At 40.2% G+C, this 18,845-nt stretch overlaps 1 long non-coding RNA gene across 3 annotated transcripts in view; it reads left to right on the top strand.

Moving 5' to 3' along the window:
- LOC128841477 (uncharacterized) overlaps positions 1-8,925 on the top strand; it is a 74,782-nt gene extending 65,857 nt beyond the window's left edge. For 2 of the 3 annotated variants that reach the window (XR_008445852.1, XR_008445850.1), the window contains 2 exons: positions 3,755-3,844; positions 8,056-8,925. This is a non-coding gene — a long non-coding RNA (uncharacterized LOC128841477). The remainder of the gene's footprint in view (positions 1-3,754; positions 3,845-8,055) is intronic. The other variant, XR_008445851.1, reaches the window with a different exon arrangement.
- Positions 8,926-18,845: the final 9,920 nt, after the last annotated feature.

Here is an 18,845-nt window from a genome sequence, read left to right as displayed (position 1 = left end):
CCTCTGATGTTGAAGATTGGTTATAGCAGCTAATTAATAGTAAGAGTGATATTTTAGGACAAAGTGAAGTAGAATGCTACAACCAGTTGAAGCTACATAGGGTATTATGTGGGAAAGAATGTAATAACTATGCCTGAAACTTAGTCAGTACACAGGGCTGTCAAAATAATAATAATAATAAGGGGGTGTTAAAGCACTATAATATATCCATTGCCAAAACTATAAGGTTATCAGTAATTTATTGCCCTGAAGACTTTAAAGTAGCAATTCTGAGTGGAGTGCCATTTGTGCCTTGAGCTCATTTCCATCTTAAAAATATGCTTAGTATCAAATGCCTTATTTAAGATCCTAGACAATGTTCAATGTCATGTGTCCTAGAAGAATAAAATTCCTTGTGCCTACTCTAGATACAATTTGCAAGTTATCAGCATATAAAGAAAGTATGTCTGTACGCAATAACGCTATTTAGGGTTTATATAGTATTTTAATGTCTGTATAGTGCTTTGAACTTGTAATCACAATTACACCTTTGTGAGGCAGCTAAATGTTATCCATCTTTTAGACCAGGAAAATAGACACTGTAGGGATAAAACACTCACCTTGGTTGAAAGTAACTGAGTGGCAGAGTTAGGATTATTAGAATTTTGTAGTGCCAAGGGTTCAATGCTACAGTGAATCAGAAAGAAAAGGGGAACAAGTTCAAATCTTATTGTTACTCCAGCAGACTCTGAAGGGTGATGGGAGCACACATACACATCTGAATCATTAAAGGTCATCTTTGCTTTAAAATAGGATCTCTAGAGGAAACACTAAAATGTCCTTTTCTCTTTAATTAGCAATTCATTTTGATCTTGCACTATGAATAACCTGAAATATATCCATTATACTCACTTAGTGCTGCTATCAGCAAAGCACACGTAATATGCAAAATGGATTAAAATAGCTCCTAAATGACAAAACCGATTTCAGGGTTCTACTATGTTAGGCGTTGTACAAACCCATTAGAGCAGGGACAGTTTTTGTAGAGAGAGTTTGTAAACAAGGCAGATCAAGGGCAGTAGAAACCAAGTAATATGTCCATGTTACGGCTAGAGAACCGAGGTACAGAGATTAAGTAACTTGCTCAAGATGACAAGGAAAATCTGTTAGAAGCAGGAATTGAATACACATCTCCCAATCCAGTACCTAGACCAGAAAGTCATCCTCTCTTCTAAAATCTGTTCATGCTGGAGAATGCAGGCAATTGTCCTGCTCCCTCTTGATCCAAGCGAACAAACATCTAGTTGAGCTTTATATAAAGCCCCAATCCTGCACTAGGTATTGGATAGATGCAGGATTGGGGTTGCAGTCTAAAATTCAATTACTACAGAGACTTTAAAGTTAATACCTTATTGTTCATATAAAATTAGCCATACTTTGCACTATTATACTAACTACTATGCAAGCACCTTAAGATTGCTTTGCAAACATTTATGAACAGCGCCTCACAATACCATTCCTGTCAGGAGGGGAAATATTATATTCCCATTTTACAGATGAGTGCACTCAAAAACAAAACAACCCTTAGCACTTAAGACACTGAATGCACTCCTGCACTTTAGGATTTCAACAACAATTACTTATATAGTGCCTTTCATCCACAGATATTAAAATGATTTACAAAAGCAGATTAATATTACCACCTCTGTTTTACAGACAGGGAAAAGGAGACAGAGCCCTGAAGAGAGCAAGGTCACAGCAGAACCAGCAATAGAAAGAGCTCTGATCTCCTAACTCCCAGACCAGTACCCTATTTATTGGGCAATACTGCCTCACACGTACTTACATATTTGCTTGTGTGCAACCACAGCTGGCAGGTGCACCAGATATTTTAGAGTGCAGCTTTAAAATTATTGGCTTCACTGACTTGTATGCAAAATCAAATAATGTGGCAGAGTTGGGACTAGAGAACACAGATCTTCAAACTCATCATTCTGGTTTTTAACGACTAGACTATGCTCTATGTCAAATAAGGAAAGTATGTCGGTCTGAGGCAATCAAAACAGGAGAGATAGTAAGAAATGGTCTTCAAAAGGTGATAGTGAGTACAGAGAATTGCTAGCCGAACTACTTGTGCTTTAGCTTGAGCCTATCATGTTGCTTCTAATTTTCACCTCATCTTTGATTTAGCTTCCACTTGACATGTTTTGGGCCTGGGCCACACAATACTCCATGCCAGACTGTTTCCAATTCCCAATGTTTTGCCTTACCTAGAAAGTTAAATTGCTGAAATATTTGCTAGAATAAATAGAGGTTAAGTGTGAAGTCAGTAGGTGAGCTTTGCTTCCATGGATATTGATATAAAAAGCAGTTGCCATACTACTCTGACTGATCTAAAGAACAGATGTTTGTATATGATTTATGAACACAAATGTGTACATCTTCCATAAATAGTAATGTATTCTAGTAACAAACTGAGTAGAGAATTCTAGCCCATGAGGGCTAGGAAACTGCAGGCAGTATTTGAAATTGTCCATTAATTCTTGGTTTTAAATGAAAAAACAGACTATAACTCCAATCCTGTAATCTTTTCGCATTTGAATGGTTCCTCTTATTTCAAAATAGGACTATTCATGTAAGTATGGCATAATCAGACCTGATAATACAGATGTCTGTTTAAGATAATTAAATGTAATCGATCCAATAAATAATGACATATTCACTAAACAGTAAACGCACTCTGGAAACCTTACATTAATTTTAACAGCACAGTTAATTTTTGGACAGCAAGTTTACTCAAAAACCGTCTTCAATAGCCATCAATGAAATCTTCTAGACTGAGGAAACTATGTATTTATTCAGCAATTTGCCATGTATGTCACAAAGTTTTAAGAAGATTTCTATAGCTGCTATTTTATTTCAAAGCAGGTTTTCTAATATGCCAACATTTATTCTTTAATTTCATGGGCAGTGGCATTACACCAGGAATAAATTTGGTGCATAATATAGTGTGTGTATATTATATAATGAAAACACCATATCACTAGAAAAAATGGCTCCATAAGTGGCAGAATTTACACAAAGCAATCTATTATGATTCGTATTGAATATAACATTTTCCCGGTCTGTGTTAGACTGGTAAGTGGTATTGCTCTGACATTTTACACAGCTGCTACTCTTTTCCCCAGAGGTGGCTGCATTTCACTGGTGGGTGAAAGTATTCCCTAGAACATCCTTTTGCTCCAGTACTACATAAGGATATTAAAATGTTTTCATAAACTTTAAGGCTAGATGGGACCATTATGACGGTCTAATCTGATCTCCTGCCTACACCAGCAACTCCTGCATTGAGTCCATATTTAGGAATTGATTCTGCACTCCTAACACACCCCAAACTTCTATCCACTTCAGTTAGGGTTTGTAAAAATATTGTGAGATCAGATGAACGGTGAAGCAATATTAGGTTTTGTTGTCGTCTTTTATCCATGTGCTGCATTATATAATATACACACACACTATATTATTCACCAAAGTGAATGCTTCCTTCCCACCCCCTTTCTGCTACAGAAGGGCTTCCTTTCTTGCAGTGTCCATACATTTTTACTTTTAACGTATAACACTAAGTTTCATTTCAATAATTTACTTGCGTTGGACAGCCAATCAAGGAATAAAATAAAGCTTCTGTTGACAATGGTCAAGTGGATTTAATTAATTTATGTGAAAATAGCATAGTATCACTATTTAATGGGATGCTTTGTGTGTTACTTTATTTCAGGTCCAGTGTCAATACATTATGAAGATGTGGCATTTGAGAGGGTTTTCTTTTAAATGGAGGAACACCATGGAGAATGGAACAGAAGAACAGGTAAACTGGTTTTAAAAGGGAATAAAAAGGAGCCAATAATTATGCCTCACTCTGCTTGCAAATCATGTTCAGGACCTCATATGGTGTGAACTGGCCTAGCTCTATTGATACCAATAGAGCTATGCCAATTTATAGTAGCTGAGGATCTGTCTTAATACCATTTTTAGACACTGCTACTGGAATTCACACTTTAGTGTCAAAATTGAAAAACTTTGAAAATGCACTACCTTTCTTCCTATCCCCAAGTGAGTAACTGAAGGCTTGCTGACTGTGGCAGATTAATGGAAGTAGCCAATAACTGTGTACAAGTTATAGTTTGACACACAAGCAGAACAATGTGGTTTTGCCCCTTGCTTCTAGACAAATGAATATTTATATGCAAGACCTAATTTTCCCTCTAGTAACAATTTAATAACATCAAGGGGATGCTATTAACTGTTAAATGTTGTCAGTGCAAGTTAAAGATGCTGTAAGCCACTCAAAGCATTTACCACCGAGCTACATTAACATAATCTTTCAATCAGTGCAGAAGCTGCATAGAATTTTTTTTTTAAATGTATCCCTAAAGAGAGATGCTAGGAGTGCAATTCTTAGAACCTGTATGTACTTGCAAGAAATCCCCAATTCCAGACTATTTGTACAACCAGGTGCTTTTCTTAACAGTCTCACTGCTTGTAAGGGCAGCAAGAGAGATTCAAAAGGATGTTCAATGCAGGCAGCATGGATCCAGACTTATTTGGCATCTATCATGTATTCCCCAATGGGTGGGTGGAGGAGGGAAAAGGAAGGGGAGGGACAAAGAAAGAGAGCAGGGGAAAGTTTCAAATTACAGCTGCAGTAACTATTTCTAAATAGGAAAGGAAGCCTAAATAACAGTCCCATATAGGGAAACTGATAAACATGAGTGGTAGTGAACAGTGAAATCTAGTTGCTGATATTAGCCAATATTATGCAGTTAAACATTCTTCTTTGAGAACAGATAAAAAGTCAAGATGTGGACGCCCGTTAATTAAGAGTAGAGATGTAGCTTCCCCAGCAGCAAAGTAATTGTTTGTGGAGCACCCTCCCCCCCCCCCATATCTTCAATTTAGGTCAGGCATCGAGAGAAGGAAAAAAGGACTGGAGACTGAAGATGAGATGCTCTATTTCACACAGTTGCCCTCTGGAAGGGCTGGCAAAGGCAGTCACTTAAATTAAGTGCAGGTCATCAGACAAGATATCTAATCTATTCCTGAAACAGACAACCTCAACAGCCCAAATCCCTATGGCCTTTACAGCGACACAATGAACTGCTTCCTCATGTACCTCTGTCAATTCATGTTAGGTTCCTACTTTTTAAAAAGTGATATTTCATGTACACTATGACCCTATTGCTCATAGCAAGGAAAGTGCTTTGGTTTATTTATGACCTACTAACCTTAAATAAAAAAAAGCATACAACTAATCTGAATGTTCTCATAAGCCTGGAGATTTGAAATAAAACTTAAAATAAATCTGGCATTTGTAGCACAGCCAGCTAAGCTATATTTGCCCAGTTGGGATTTTTTTTTTTTTTAAATGAAAACCAGATGACAAGAGGAAAGCATTATTACCCTGCATAAACTTCAAGGTTTGGGCATCAGGACTGCAGCTCACGAGTGCCTGGATTTCCCATGAGCCTCTGCTTCCATCAGCATAGAGTTAAATAAAGCAAGACTGTGGTTTTACATCTATCTCCAGTCTAGAAGACTAGAATGAAAAGCCAGCTGTAGTTTTTGAGATAGAACTTAACCCAGCCACAAAACCTAGCCTTGGAAATAGAGACGTTGGTTATCAGCCAGACAAGATCGGGGTTTTTTTTTGGTTTGTTTTTTAAACAAAGTGACAGAAGGAGAAAGAAATGAAGAATAAAAAGCAAACATCCTCCATTTTCTATGCTAAAATGTGAGTGACCCTAAACTCTACTCATTGAACACATGCAGATAGGAACAAAGGCCTATCGAATTCAGGAGCCTGTTTCTCCACTCATTCATGATGATGTAAATCAGGAGCAACTTCATTGAAGCCAATGGAGTTGCACTGGAATAAAACCAGTGCAAGTAAGCAGATAATCAAACCGCAAGACTGTGGTCTGCTATATGTGGATACATCACAAGTTCTTGGCTGTATTGGCAAAACAAGTTTACTCTGCATTTACTTTGAATTCTGAAGCTTTCACAATTGCAAGTGATACATTTCCCAGGCCAAAAAAAAAAAAGGGGGGGGGGGGGAGGAAGGGAAGCATCCTGTCTACAAGCACACTATAGCCCACAAAAGAAAAAGGACCCCAGTTTATAATTTTAAATTAATGGAGATATCCCATCTCCTAGAACTGGAAGGGGCCTTGAAAGGTCATCGAGTCCAGCCCCCTACCTTCACTAGCAGGACCAAGTACTGATTTCGCCCCAGACCCTTAAGTGGCCCCCTCAAGGATTGAACTCACAACCCTGGGTTTAGCAGGCCAAATACTACTGCAATCATGTTTATGTGCACCAGTATGATATTCTGTTGGATAAAGGACAGCAAATCATTTATCTTAGTTTACTATTACATGTTAAAATCAATTCCAGTATATGCAGGACAGATCACTTAAAAGAAATAGCTATGACTTAAAATACTTGCTAGGGAGCCTTATTTACTATACTAAAGGAAATAGCACACAGTCATGGTATGTGGTGTCTTTTAGCTTTGGGTTCCTATTTATGCAAATATTAGCAAGTTGATGCTTGAAGTGACTGAAAATAGGTTATGCATTGAAATGCCAAATATGCCACACCCCCACTTGGAAACAAGATTTCAGATGCAGCATTTAATGAAAACCAACAAATTATCAGTTTCACGATAACTAGTTCTACTGCACAGTAAGATAAAGACTCTAGTTGAGCTTGAACCTTTCAAGGGAATTCTCTTCTGCAGGCCAATTCTGCTTGCCAGTGCAGAGAGTAAGCAAGGTAGATAAGTCTCACTCTCACATCATGCATCCGAAGAAGTGGGTATTCACCCACGAAAGCTCATGCTCCTATACGTTTGTTAGTCTATAAGGTGCCACAGGACTCTTTGCTGCTTTTAAAGTCTCACTTTGTCCTCTGATTCATACTCGTGTCTTTCCATTTCCCAACCCTTCCAATTAATAGCCAAGGAAGACAAATCTTTCTTGCGTTACACATGAATTGCAATACTATGTTCACTTCCATTTTTCTAAAAGCCAGTTTTGATAGAAGAGGAAGTCTAAATGAACTGGCAAGGTTTAGAGGAAAGGCAAACTACTTCCATTATTGCTGGAGCCTTATCAGAAGGAGCACTTCACGAAGTGTGATCATCCAATCCTTGATATGGACAAGACACTTAAAACAAACAAAAAACTTACCACACATCTCACTGCACGCCAAGAAGGAATCTAAGTTAGAATGACTCATAAGTTCACCTCTTACTCTCATGCTAGATTTTCATAACAGGTGGAGCCAACTCCAATTTACATTTAAAGAATATCTAACACTGCATCAGACTGCAATTTGATTACCTCTAAACTAGTATAATGGGATTTCAGTTGACTTCTTAAGTTAGGCAGATGTGTGTGGTGGATAGGTATGTAGAAAGGCTTTCTAAATTAGACTAACTGTATGGGTTTTATAGAAGCATTTGAAGAAACACGATGCTCCTTTTAGAACAGACAATTAATTTAATATAGTACTACTGGCATATATGGTAATTTACAAAGAGAATGAAGTCGTTCTACTTCCCCATCCTCCCCAAGAAGCTTATTGAGAAACATATGCTGCTTAAAACAGTCAATACCCGACAATCTTAAACAGATTCAGGTTTGATTGAATTCACCCAACAGAAGAGACTTTATTGGGACTGGGCAATCTATTAGTGACATTGCTGTTTCATTGTGCTTTTGCCCAGTTGTGTAGAAGTATGGGATTACACACTTTGATAACACATGGTTTGACTGACAACCCTAGATAACTTTGGTCTAGATTTCTAAACTAGATAAATAAAGCTTTTCAATAAATGAAACAGACCTTTTCTTTTCATAGGATCAAAGCCTGGACAGTTGCCAGTTCCTTGCTGTAGGATTATAATAGAACGGGCCAAGGAAGGTGGGTGGTGGTGCTAAGGGAACAGTGACAAACTGCATAATCTGTATGATTAAAACCATTGTGTCAGTTATGATTTTCCCCCCCTTTCAGATTTTTAAGGATGCTGTCAAGTCAGTGGAGTTCTCTTTTTAGTGGTTGCTTCAGTGAACATTCAACGCTGTCGGTGAGTTTGGAATTAAAGTGAAAACCATCGACCGTTGATTGTACCCTCCAGCTAACCATCATCCTCCTTACTTCATGCTTTCAGGCCTTTCACTGAAGACAGCTGCCAAACCAGCACACAAGGTATCTCTTCCCCCCACCCCATCCTCTTTGCAGAGCTTTACTAAAAAGGTCACAATCAACATTCATTGCTGTCGGTGGGTTTAACTATGTGGACAAGCTCACTGAACAATGAATGCAACTGTGGCCCCACTTTTTGTGATCACAGTCAAGAGGAATATTAGCTCTGAAAGCAGCACTGAAAGTCTTTCATATATGAAACTTTTCTGATCAAGAGACGAATATCTTCAGGATTTTTTTTTTTTTTTTAAGCTGGTTTGACTCAGATGGTTGAGACAACACTCATTCCTCCCTGGAGTTGATTACAACATAAAGGGAGCTCATTCTGCCATTAATCTCTCTTACTTACTACAGATATTAACAAAAACTCTGGTATAGAAAAAGCCTCCCTGTATGCACCCCCGAGGACTCTGAACACAGGAGGAGAGATGGTTGAAAACGCCTCTAAAAATATATATAATAATAAAATAAAATCTATGCACTGCAACATTGCACATGCAGAGAGATGATGGCTATGTGTGTCCTTGGCAAAACAAGACAAACTCACCCCAAAATTTCTTACAAATGGGAGCCTTAGTTAAAGAATGGCGATAATATTCCTGATCTTGGTGTAATACAATTAACTGCTTTGTGAAGTTTATTTAAACACCTAATAAACATTAAAAAACACAAACCTTATTGGACTTGCCTCTTTGTACTGTTTTGAGATAAGCCGGAAAGAAATTACTTGTATGGCTGGTAACAAAAGTTCAGCTCATTGTTATAAATTATGGAGCTGTGAGTGGTCATGCTGTGTTCCCTGATGCCGGGTATAAGGGGGAAAAAAATAAAAGGAAAAATTGAAGTACACCACCACTTTCCCAGCCCCATTCGTGCTTCACCCACAAATCTCAGGCATCAACCTAAATTTCTAACACCAGCTGAATGGGTACTGAAACATCATGTAATTCTCTAAGCCAATTTCAGCCATTAGCTTCAGTTTCTAGTATGTTGGTGAGTTTTTGCATAGACATTACTTCCAAAAGGAGAGGAATGACAAATCATTTCATTTGTCTCTCCCTTGTGATGCACATTACCACTGACAACGTCTGCTTTTTTACTATGCATATAAATAGAAGCTTCAACACATTTCACCTAAGATCTCTTACTTATCTTAATATGTACCTGTTTGTCTGGCCCTCATTCTGTACTATCTGTGCTCAGATACAAGTAGTGTATTATACAGTACAGTGGTAATGAAATGGCATTTTCTTCTGTAGCTTGGTGGTGATGGGGTGATTAAAGAATAATTTAAAAAAAGTTAGATTCACAACAGAGATCTGACATTGATCAAATCACATAGGAAGAGAACCAGTTCTCTAAACAAATATCCAAAATTCTAAGGCCATGTCCTCCTAGAAATGTATGGATTTTTAGTTAACTTGATGCTGTGTGGTACCCTTAGTATGAAGATACATTTTGCTTTGTTCCAGTTACTGCGATAAAGAGGGGATAGCTCCAGGTGAATTGATGTTGGAGACCCTGCAAGGTTCTAAACTGGATTCATTGGGGCCTTTGTTCCATCACTTTTCCTAAGGTTCTCTTCCTCCCAGCCCAGGGTATTTTAAGTGGTACCCACCAACATCCTCTCTCTGTGTTCTCTCTCCTTTTCTGGCATGTTGCCCCAGATGACTATAGAATTTCTTACTCTAAGGATCCCAAAGGTATATTAAAAAGGAATCAGTTTCTCTGGAGATCACAAAAGCTACATCTTATAATTGAAAGTAGTAACTTTCAGATCAAGGTGCAGCTAAGATCTCCTGGCATCAGTGTGAATTCAGATTCATTTAAACACGAGTTATAATACGCTAGATCCTGTTGGCCTCAGTGAGCCTCTTAAATATTAGCTATGCTGTGTTATGAGTTTATAACTAGACATGGTATTTATCTGAACAGAAGAGCCTGGAATTTGGCAACATGGGAAAAATAATATCCTGGTATGGAATCATCCTTACATAGAGAAGTAATGGGAATCGTTCATGCTCTTTGGTCAGCAAAATTGCAGACTAGAATTGGTGTGGAGATACGAACTTCAGCTCTGCACAGAAGGAAGCTGATTTTGAATATATGGTTTTGTATAAGGAATCTTTCTTTATAATAACCCATTATCTTCCTGTGTCAGAGGAGCTCTACCTCTTGGCTTTTTTGTTTCCTGCACTGATTCAATATTACTTAACATTTAATTTAAATAGTTTTCATAAAGAGAGAGAGAGTGTATATATAAACATTTTCACCTGGACCAGGTTATAGTATGCCCTCACAGCAGCAGTGGGTTATGAAATTAAGCATGACATGTAGGCTGACCCTATGTGAATTTCTAGACATATCACAGATACATGGATGTAAGAGCATTTGGACAGATAAAGGAAAAACAGAAAACAAAAAAGCCAAGAATCTCTACAAGTCCTTAAGAGCAAGTTCCATCTCACATACAGAAATTAGGAGGGATTGAGTTTCGCACATGTGTAATGGTGTGAGCCATCAAGGACTATATATTACCCACCCACTATTACTTAGGTTTACTGAAATACTTGTGGTATTTCCCACTGAAATTATAGGGGATGCTAGAAATTACAAGACAAAAGTAAATAGTATGGTTTAATAACCAGTTATGTTTTAATGGTATTGACTGTAACTTCCTCTGATGCATGAGGATGATGCCCATTAATGGAAGAAGAGATTTAACTCTATTTAGTCACAAGATACCTCATTATAGCCAACATATTGCATAGTATTCCTCCTGACCAGCTAATTTACAGACCACTTACTTGCATACAATACTATCAGTATAAAAAAATGCACAAGACAAAAAGTATTAGGCCAGGGGCTGACCCTGTTAGTAATGATTATTCTGAAGTTCCATAGAAAGGTCTCATTTCTATTTTTATGGTTTGTTGATATTATATATAATGTTATAAATCCCCATGGATCAGAGGTCTTCTGCAAAAATGGCCAAGAACAATGCCATTGTTAGTAATTCACTCACAGCAATATATACTATGAGGTCAAGCATATCAAAGCTACAGGGAATGCGATGAATTCTGACTGTTAATAGTAATGCTAGTTTTTAAGATTTATCTTCCTTATAGAAAGACGAAGGCGGTAAAATACAGTTCTCTATTTTGATAAACCACTTGCTGTTCCCCCATCAGTAGTCACAACAGCATGACTGGAATTACAGCACAGCCAACTCTGAGCAGTTGACCAGATTTAAAGAAAAAATTCCTCTGAGTGTTCCTGCAGTTAGCCTGACCTCCTGCATAACTTCACCCAGAAATTTCTGGATCAAGCCCTGGATTTACGTTTGAGCTCATAGATGCAGACTTTAGATGATCTCAGTGGTCCTTCTGGGCTTAGTCTGACCTCCTGCACATCGCAGGCCACAGTGCCTCATTTAGAAAGACCCAGTTTTGACTTAAAGACTGCAAGGGATAAAGAATCTCATGTTCACTATCACAGAAGGAAGAACACTTCAAAGTCATTACTTATGCTGCATCTACACTAGGAATTGAAGAGCACCCAGTTGTTATATTCTAATTGCCTCACATGGTCACTGCTGGCATGAACTAAAGGTACCTAGTTTGCATTAACGTAATCCTGTTGATAAAAGACAAACTAGGTACCTTTTTAGTTCATGCCAGCAGCATCCACATTGGGCAGTCAAAGTGCAGTATGCTAATGCCCTATGCAACTCCTGCAGTCCAAACTGAGGGGCTGTGTAGACAAGTCCTTTATCTACAATACTACTATGAAGGAGGAAAATCTTATCCCTATTTTACAGATAGGGGAAATTAAGTATGTAGAGTAGGGGTAGGCAACCTATGGCACGCATGCCGAAGGCGGCACGCAAGCTGATTTTCAGTGGCACTTACACTGCCCGGGTCCTGGCCACCGGTCCGGGGGGCTCTGCATTTTAATTTAATTTTAAATGAAGCTTCTTAAATATTTTAAAAACCTTATTTACTTTACATACAACAATAGTTTAGTTATATATTATAGACTTATAGAAAGAGACCTTCTAAAAACATTAAAATGTATTACTGGCACATGAAACCTTAAATTAAAGTGAATAAATGAAGACTCGGCACACCACTTCTGAAAGGTTGCCGACCCCTGATGTAGAGATTAAATGACTTGCCCAAAATTACACAGGAAGTCTGTGGCAGACCTGGGAATGGAACCCAGGTCTTCTAAGTCCCAATCACATATCTTACTGGGAAGAAAGGAAAAATCTCTTAACCATAAGAACATCCGATGATGTAGCCCACCTTTTTTTGTTCTACATTCCAACACTACTATTTGTCCTTCTGTATTTGCAACTACTGTACTTTATTCTCTTTTCTTCCTTTATATTGTTACTCCTCAAAGGATACCTAGAAACCATAATCAGGTTTAGGTTTATATTATGTGCCCAACCACTTTGAATTCTCTCTGCTGTAGAAGTACTGGAGTATATACATTTAAAGAGCAAACAGACAGGCATGTTCAACTGTAACTTCCTTATTCACCCTTAAATCAAATTCTACATCTTTTTTGCTTTTCATTGCATTGTTTTATATCCTCCCCAAACTATAGGTACCAGAAATTCACACAATATTCCAAATGCAGGCAAGTCAAGGCTCCCTAAAATGAGCTTTTAACTCCCATCCCTTTCAGCCAAGCATAACAATGCAGTGCCATTACAAATGCCAACATTTACATTTATCTACCATCATTCCTTGCTGAGTCCCAGATAGCCAAGTCCACTTTGTATCAGTGTATTTCATCTCACTGCAATGCAGGACTTAGCATTTGTTGAAATTAGAGCAATTTCTCCAGAACATAATTTCCCTTCAAAACAACAGACATTTCTCTAAGATTTTAAAACTTAAAGAAAGTGGGCAGCATGCATTAGCAGGCAAGAACATAAACAGCAGTCTCTTATAACATGGCTATTTAAAACAATTTATTTACCAGAGCACTTTACCACCAGCCCTTAAAAGCCTCCCCCCCTTCAAAAAAAAGAGCAGGGAGGGGCTCAGAGAACCCCTTACCCCACCCCAAAACAAATCAGAAAATTTTCACAGGCCCTAAGGAATAAGTTCCATCTCAGACACAGACATAAGAGTTGTCTTCAGAGTGTGTGCATGTACAAAGGGAGCCATTAAAACCTTGACATTTACCACAAGCTATGCAATCAGGAAGCACTGCAGATATTGTGGTAAACCCAATTTAAATAATGATGATTCCTGAAATTCTATTGTAAAAGTGAACAACCATCCAACACATCTTAAAATGGCACCCATTGTAAACTCCAATTAACACTAAAATGGAAGGTGGGGAGGACCCATTGAATAGTCTCTCTGCCCATAAAGTGGACTTCCTGGTTGATCCCTCAAAAAAAAAAAATGGTGAAAAACAGATGCAAACAAGATCACTTTTAGACAAAAAAAATCTATTCTGCTCCAGAGAGATCCAATGATGAAAGAGAAAGTGTCATGTTCACTAGCTCAGCATTGTATATTGAGATACTAGTTTCCTCCAGTATTTCACTTTGTCACAACCAGTGAGCATTTCCCCGAGGACTGCAAATGCGGACATACCTGGCACAACCATATTGTAATTTCTGTTATGAGACCTTCAACTTCTAATTTTAGATGAGGTTTAAGGCTGGGATGAGAGTTTTTGGTTTGATGGAATCAAGGCCAGTGTTTGCATTGGACAGCCTCTAAATACTGAACTGTTTTCAGAAGATTTGGACAGGAATAGTGGACATCTCAGAAGATCTTGTGTTACGAGATTTCAGCCTGACTGGTACTGAAAGCAAGTGCCCCTTTCTGGGCTCATATCTGAACTGAGGCCAAAACCATAGACACAGATTCAGATTTAGGGATTCTAATCGATGTCCACTGCTCAGCTTTGAAGTTCTGTTTAATTCCTCATTAGTAGAGAATGATACAGAACCCAATTACTGTCAAAGGAGAATTTCTCTTAGGCTCTTGTGGCTTTCTCCACCACACAATGGTATCTTTCAGTGACAACTACAGTCAGGGCCAGCTCTAAGATTTTTGCTGCCCAAAGCAAAAACAATTTTGGCCGCCCCCCCATTCTTTAATTACCCCACCCCCGGCCCCGCCTCAACTCCGCCCCTTCCCCAAATCCCCAGCCCTGCCTCCTCCCCCCAGGCTCTCAAGCCTGGGAGGGAGGGAGGGCAAGCAGCAGCGCGCGAATCAGCTGTTTCGCGCGCCCTGGCAGCAGCAGCGGAGGTGAGCTAGGGCGGCCGGGGCACATTTGTAGGGGCGGCATTCTGGTGCCTGCCATGCCGCCCCTAAAAATGTGCCGCCCCAAGCACCAGCTTGTTTTGCTGGTGCCTAGAGCCTGCCCTGACTACAGTTAAAAACCAACAAACAAAAAAAACCCTCACACAGCTTGGTGACCAAGGGCCTAACCTTCCAATAGTGAAGTCAATTGGAATTTTGCCATGCACTTCAAAAGAAGCAGGACTGGACCTTCACTCAGTAAATAATAGGATGTACTGATGATACATATCCCAGTTTCCTCCTATGTTGTTTCATGTGTACACAATTACATGAATAGGGACATTAAGGGTTGTGGATGATGCATTTGTGAGAGCAAACAAAAGCTTGCACCTAAGTTACTTTAAATAATGGCTCCTGATTAAAACTGTAATTCCAATGACCAAAACCTCCTCAAGATAACAAGTTTGCTGCCATTAGTTTCTCAGTACTGCTCTTCATACTGAAGTCTCAAAGTTTCTCAATAGGCTCTGATGATGGTGCGCAAGCCTGAAATTGAGCCAAGTCATATGCTTCTCTGCCTGAAATCTCTGAATTTTTGGCATCTTAGGAGACAAAGCTGCAAAGCAATGTTCAGATGAACATTGTCATAGTTATGATTTTATTCTGTATTAGACACACCTCGGGTTGCCAACTTTCCATTTTTTCAAACCGGAATACTACACGCCCCCCCCCCCCCCCAATCACTTACTCTCCCCTCCCCCAGGATTCACCTGCTGCTCATAGAGCCGGGGTGGGAGGAGTGGACACAGAGCCTGCCAGCCCAATCGGGGCACAGAGGGTGTAGCGGGGTGGTTACTCCGCTCCTGCCCTGAAGGGCTTAAAACAGCCCTGGGAGAGGGCTGTGGCAGGGGAAAGGCTAGGCCAAGTGGAAAGCAGCCACAGCCAGCTTAATCAGGGCCCAGCTGGCCCTTCTAAGAGGGCAGTGGGCCAGAAGCAGAGACAATCTCTCCCTAGCCTTTGGAAAGGGAGGGACCTGGCTGCCTGGGAAGCTGAGGTGGGCACCTAGGGTGGAGCAGTGCTGGGGAAGGGCCAGGGAGCTCCAGCTTAGCAAAGCCCCAGGCTGCAGGCCGAAGTAAGGGCCCACTAGAGGGCACTAGGACTGCAGAGGGGCAGCCCAGAGGCAGCTGGTCCAAACCTCCCTTGCCAATGATGAGTGACAATTATACTGCAGTCCGCCCTAGTGAGCAGGGGCTAGATGGTGACTGGCAGTAGCCGAAGACTGAGTTGGGGATAGGGGGTTCCCTGGGGAAGGGAGACCCAGAGAAACTGAGGGGGTAATGTGGTGGGCAGAACCCCTGGGTAAAGGGCACTGGGGTCTAGGAGGGACATGGGGGCCAGCGGCAGGTGAGACAGTGGATGGCCTGCAGAGGGCACTCCAGAGGCTGGAGTGTTAATTCCCTGGACGACCAGCAGGAGGCGCTGCAGGGGTGAGTCTCACCCTGTTACAGAGGGGTGGAGGGAGTGTCTGTCCCTGTAATGAGGGGATGGAGAGAACCAGGGCCCTGGGAGGCTGAGAAGGCAGGATGGGTGGCAAGCCCAGCTGCCGGCCCAGCTCCTCAAGTGCTGTGCACTGTCAAGATACCTCCTCCTCCACAAGCAGCTGGTCTTCCGGCCTTCCTGGTGGCAGAGGCAGATCGCCATTACTGCAGGAACCGGACTTTTGGTATCCAGACAGCAGTGCTGACCAGAGACTGCACTGGTCCCCTTTTGACTGGACTTTCCTGTAAAAAACAGGATACCTGGCAACCCCACTAAGGAATAAAGATATCTAAACTGTCAGAATGCCTATGGGAAATAGCAAGTTACCCCCAATTTATTTGAAAAGCAAGATGCACAAGGTATGTGAGTCAATTATTCAGTGGTGAAAGAAACCATTTTGAAACTATTTCTCATAAGCATTTTGTACCACTGAAATCAGAAAAAGATACAGAAATATTTTGGCTAAATTGAGTTGGGGCCAGGTGGTTGCTCTCAAAAGTCATCATCACCATCTGATGTGTAAAACATATTCCTAATTATCATAAAGTACACCCAGTGCTAATTGCTGCATTTGAGACAAAATAATGAGCCATGGCAAGCTTAAAACTCATGTTGGTGCATCTTCATTAAGCTGCTTTTGGATGGCATTTCAGCAGTGTCAATATGCTGCTGGTTACCAGGAAGACAGAGATGATGAGGCTACCAAGCCCACTGCCCTTTCCCTCCCACAGACTGTGGATACTGTTAAAAGGCCAAGAACTGCTACAGACCTAACAGGAACTGAAGAATTTCAGGTAAGATGTTTGGAGATGCAGAAAGGTGGGGGAGGGAAGAGAGAGGACTCAGTGACAGTAAGCAGCAGCTGTAACCCTGAGAAAATTATTAGCAGTGTCCATAGAAAGATCTTTGTATTCCCCCAAAACAATTGCATGAGATCATTCCAGAAGTTTTAGCTGCTGATGATCTGCTAACTAATTAACAAACAGGGTCAGATCCTCATCTGGTTTGAGTGAGCATACATCTACTGACTTCAGCAGAGTTACACCAGTTTACACTAACTGAAGATCTACAAACAAACTGCATCACAGCCCCTTAGAACATGAGAAACACAGCCCCTGCATGTTTTGCAGTTTATTACACTAAATGCAAGGTTTTTCAGCTGTAGGGCACATGGGCTGTCTTTAAACAATGCAACTGAAAAACACACACATTTCTACCAGGAAAAGAGTTGTGGGTGTCTCTTGGCAATTGGGCATATAACATTTGGAGGCCCAGTTACCCAGTTTGCACATGCAAATGACTTTTGCAGTTACATGCAAGAGGCTTTAGGACACAATGTACATTTTGCAGATACAACCTTTACACCCACATTATGATAATCTGGCCTTACCTGCCACAAGGCATTCTCTTCAGCTTTGTTCATGCTGAGGTATGTGCGTGGGGAGAAAGTTCACAGCATAGTTACATTTGACAGTGGCAGTATCAGCACACTTGACGTTGACTTGTTTCCCCTCTCACTGCGCGCACATACACACTGTACTTTATGCTCTACTTTCCATAATTAGGATATATAGCAGAGAACTGGTAAAAATAGTTTGTGTACCGTGATGACAACCTGAATTCACCCCATTTATACCAAAATATCTCATAGAACTGGAAGGGACCCTGAAAGGTCATCAAGTGCAGCCCTCTGTCTTCAGTAGCAGGACCAAGTAGTGATTTTGCCCCAGATCCTTAAGTGGCCCCCTCAAGGATTGAACTCACAACCCTGGGTTTAGCAGGCCAAAGCTCAAACCACTGAGCGATCCCTCTGCCTTCCCACCCCCCTTTCCATATGGGTTCTTGGTTCTAGGCAAGAATTGTGCATAATTAATGAAAAATACTCAATTCTAACAAAGTTATTTGAACCATTAATTACCTTGCCATCTTTTTTCTAGCATATAGTCAGATTTGTTTAATCTCTCCATCACTAGAACATTATTTGGCAGAAGGAAATACTAACCTTTGCTAAACAAAGTAAGGGCTAATACAATTAGGGGTCTACAAGTGACACCATTTTGGGGGTATTCCTGCCAATTAGAGTTAAATGAAATATGTAGATTGTTATAGATAGTGGTTACAAACCATTTCTTTCCTCCACACTGCCTCATTGAATCAAATGGCTCTATAAAGGATCAGGAGAGGTCATATGGGAATTTCAGTGCAGATCCCTGGTTTCCTGAATTGGACTTCAGTTTCTCTAGTTTGGGGTGTGTTTGTTTTTTGTTGTTGTTTTTTTAAATCTTCATCATCAAATGACATTTCCTCATTTTTAATCACTATGAGGGTCTCTTTTGACTTGAATTAAGATTCTGCTGGTTACAAAATGTTACCAGTTTTTAAATAAAGTTGCTCACTAATCTGGTTTTCCATGCCTTCACATGTGCATTGTTTCATTCATGCCCCACCACAAATTTCACAGGCAAATGGGGGAAAAAAGCCTACCTGAATTTACATTGCACCTCAAGTCTTCCATCGTATTTGTAACTGAACTGTTGGTGAAGTCTCCTCTGAAAAGTTAATGTCATCGCTGTTTGGTTGTGTTTGATTAAAATGGAATCTTTGATGTGTCCATTGCAGAATTTAAATATGACTAGCATTCAGGGAATTAAGGTAGAGCATGGATCACTGCCATTTGGCAGTGTTATGTAGTCTTATAGGGCTGCATTTTCAGCCACTGCCTCTGAATTTTGAGCTCTCATCTTGAAGAACCTTTGATTTAAGGTGCCCAAGAACATGGCA

Source organism: Malaclemys terrapin, chromosome 8 (assembly GCF_027887155.1).
Source record: "Malaclemys terrapin pileata isolate rMalTer1 chromosome 8, rMalTer1.hap1, whole genome shotgun sequence".
NCBI lineage: Eukaryota > Metazoa > Chordata > Testudines > Emydidae > Malaclemys > Malaclemys terrapin.
The sequence above is the reverse complement of the archived record's forward strand: the minus strand, read 5'-3'. Positions and strand labels throughout refer to the sequence as shown.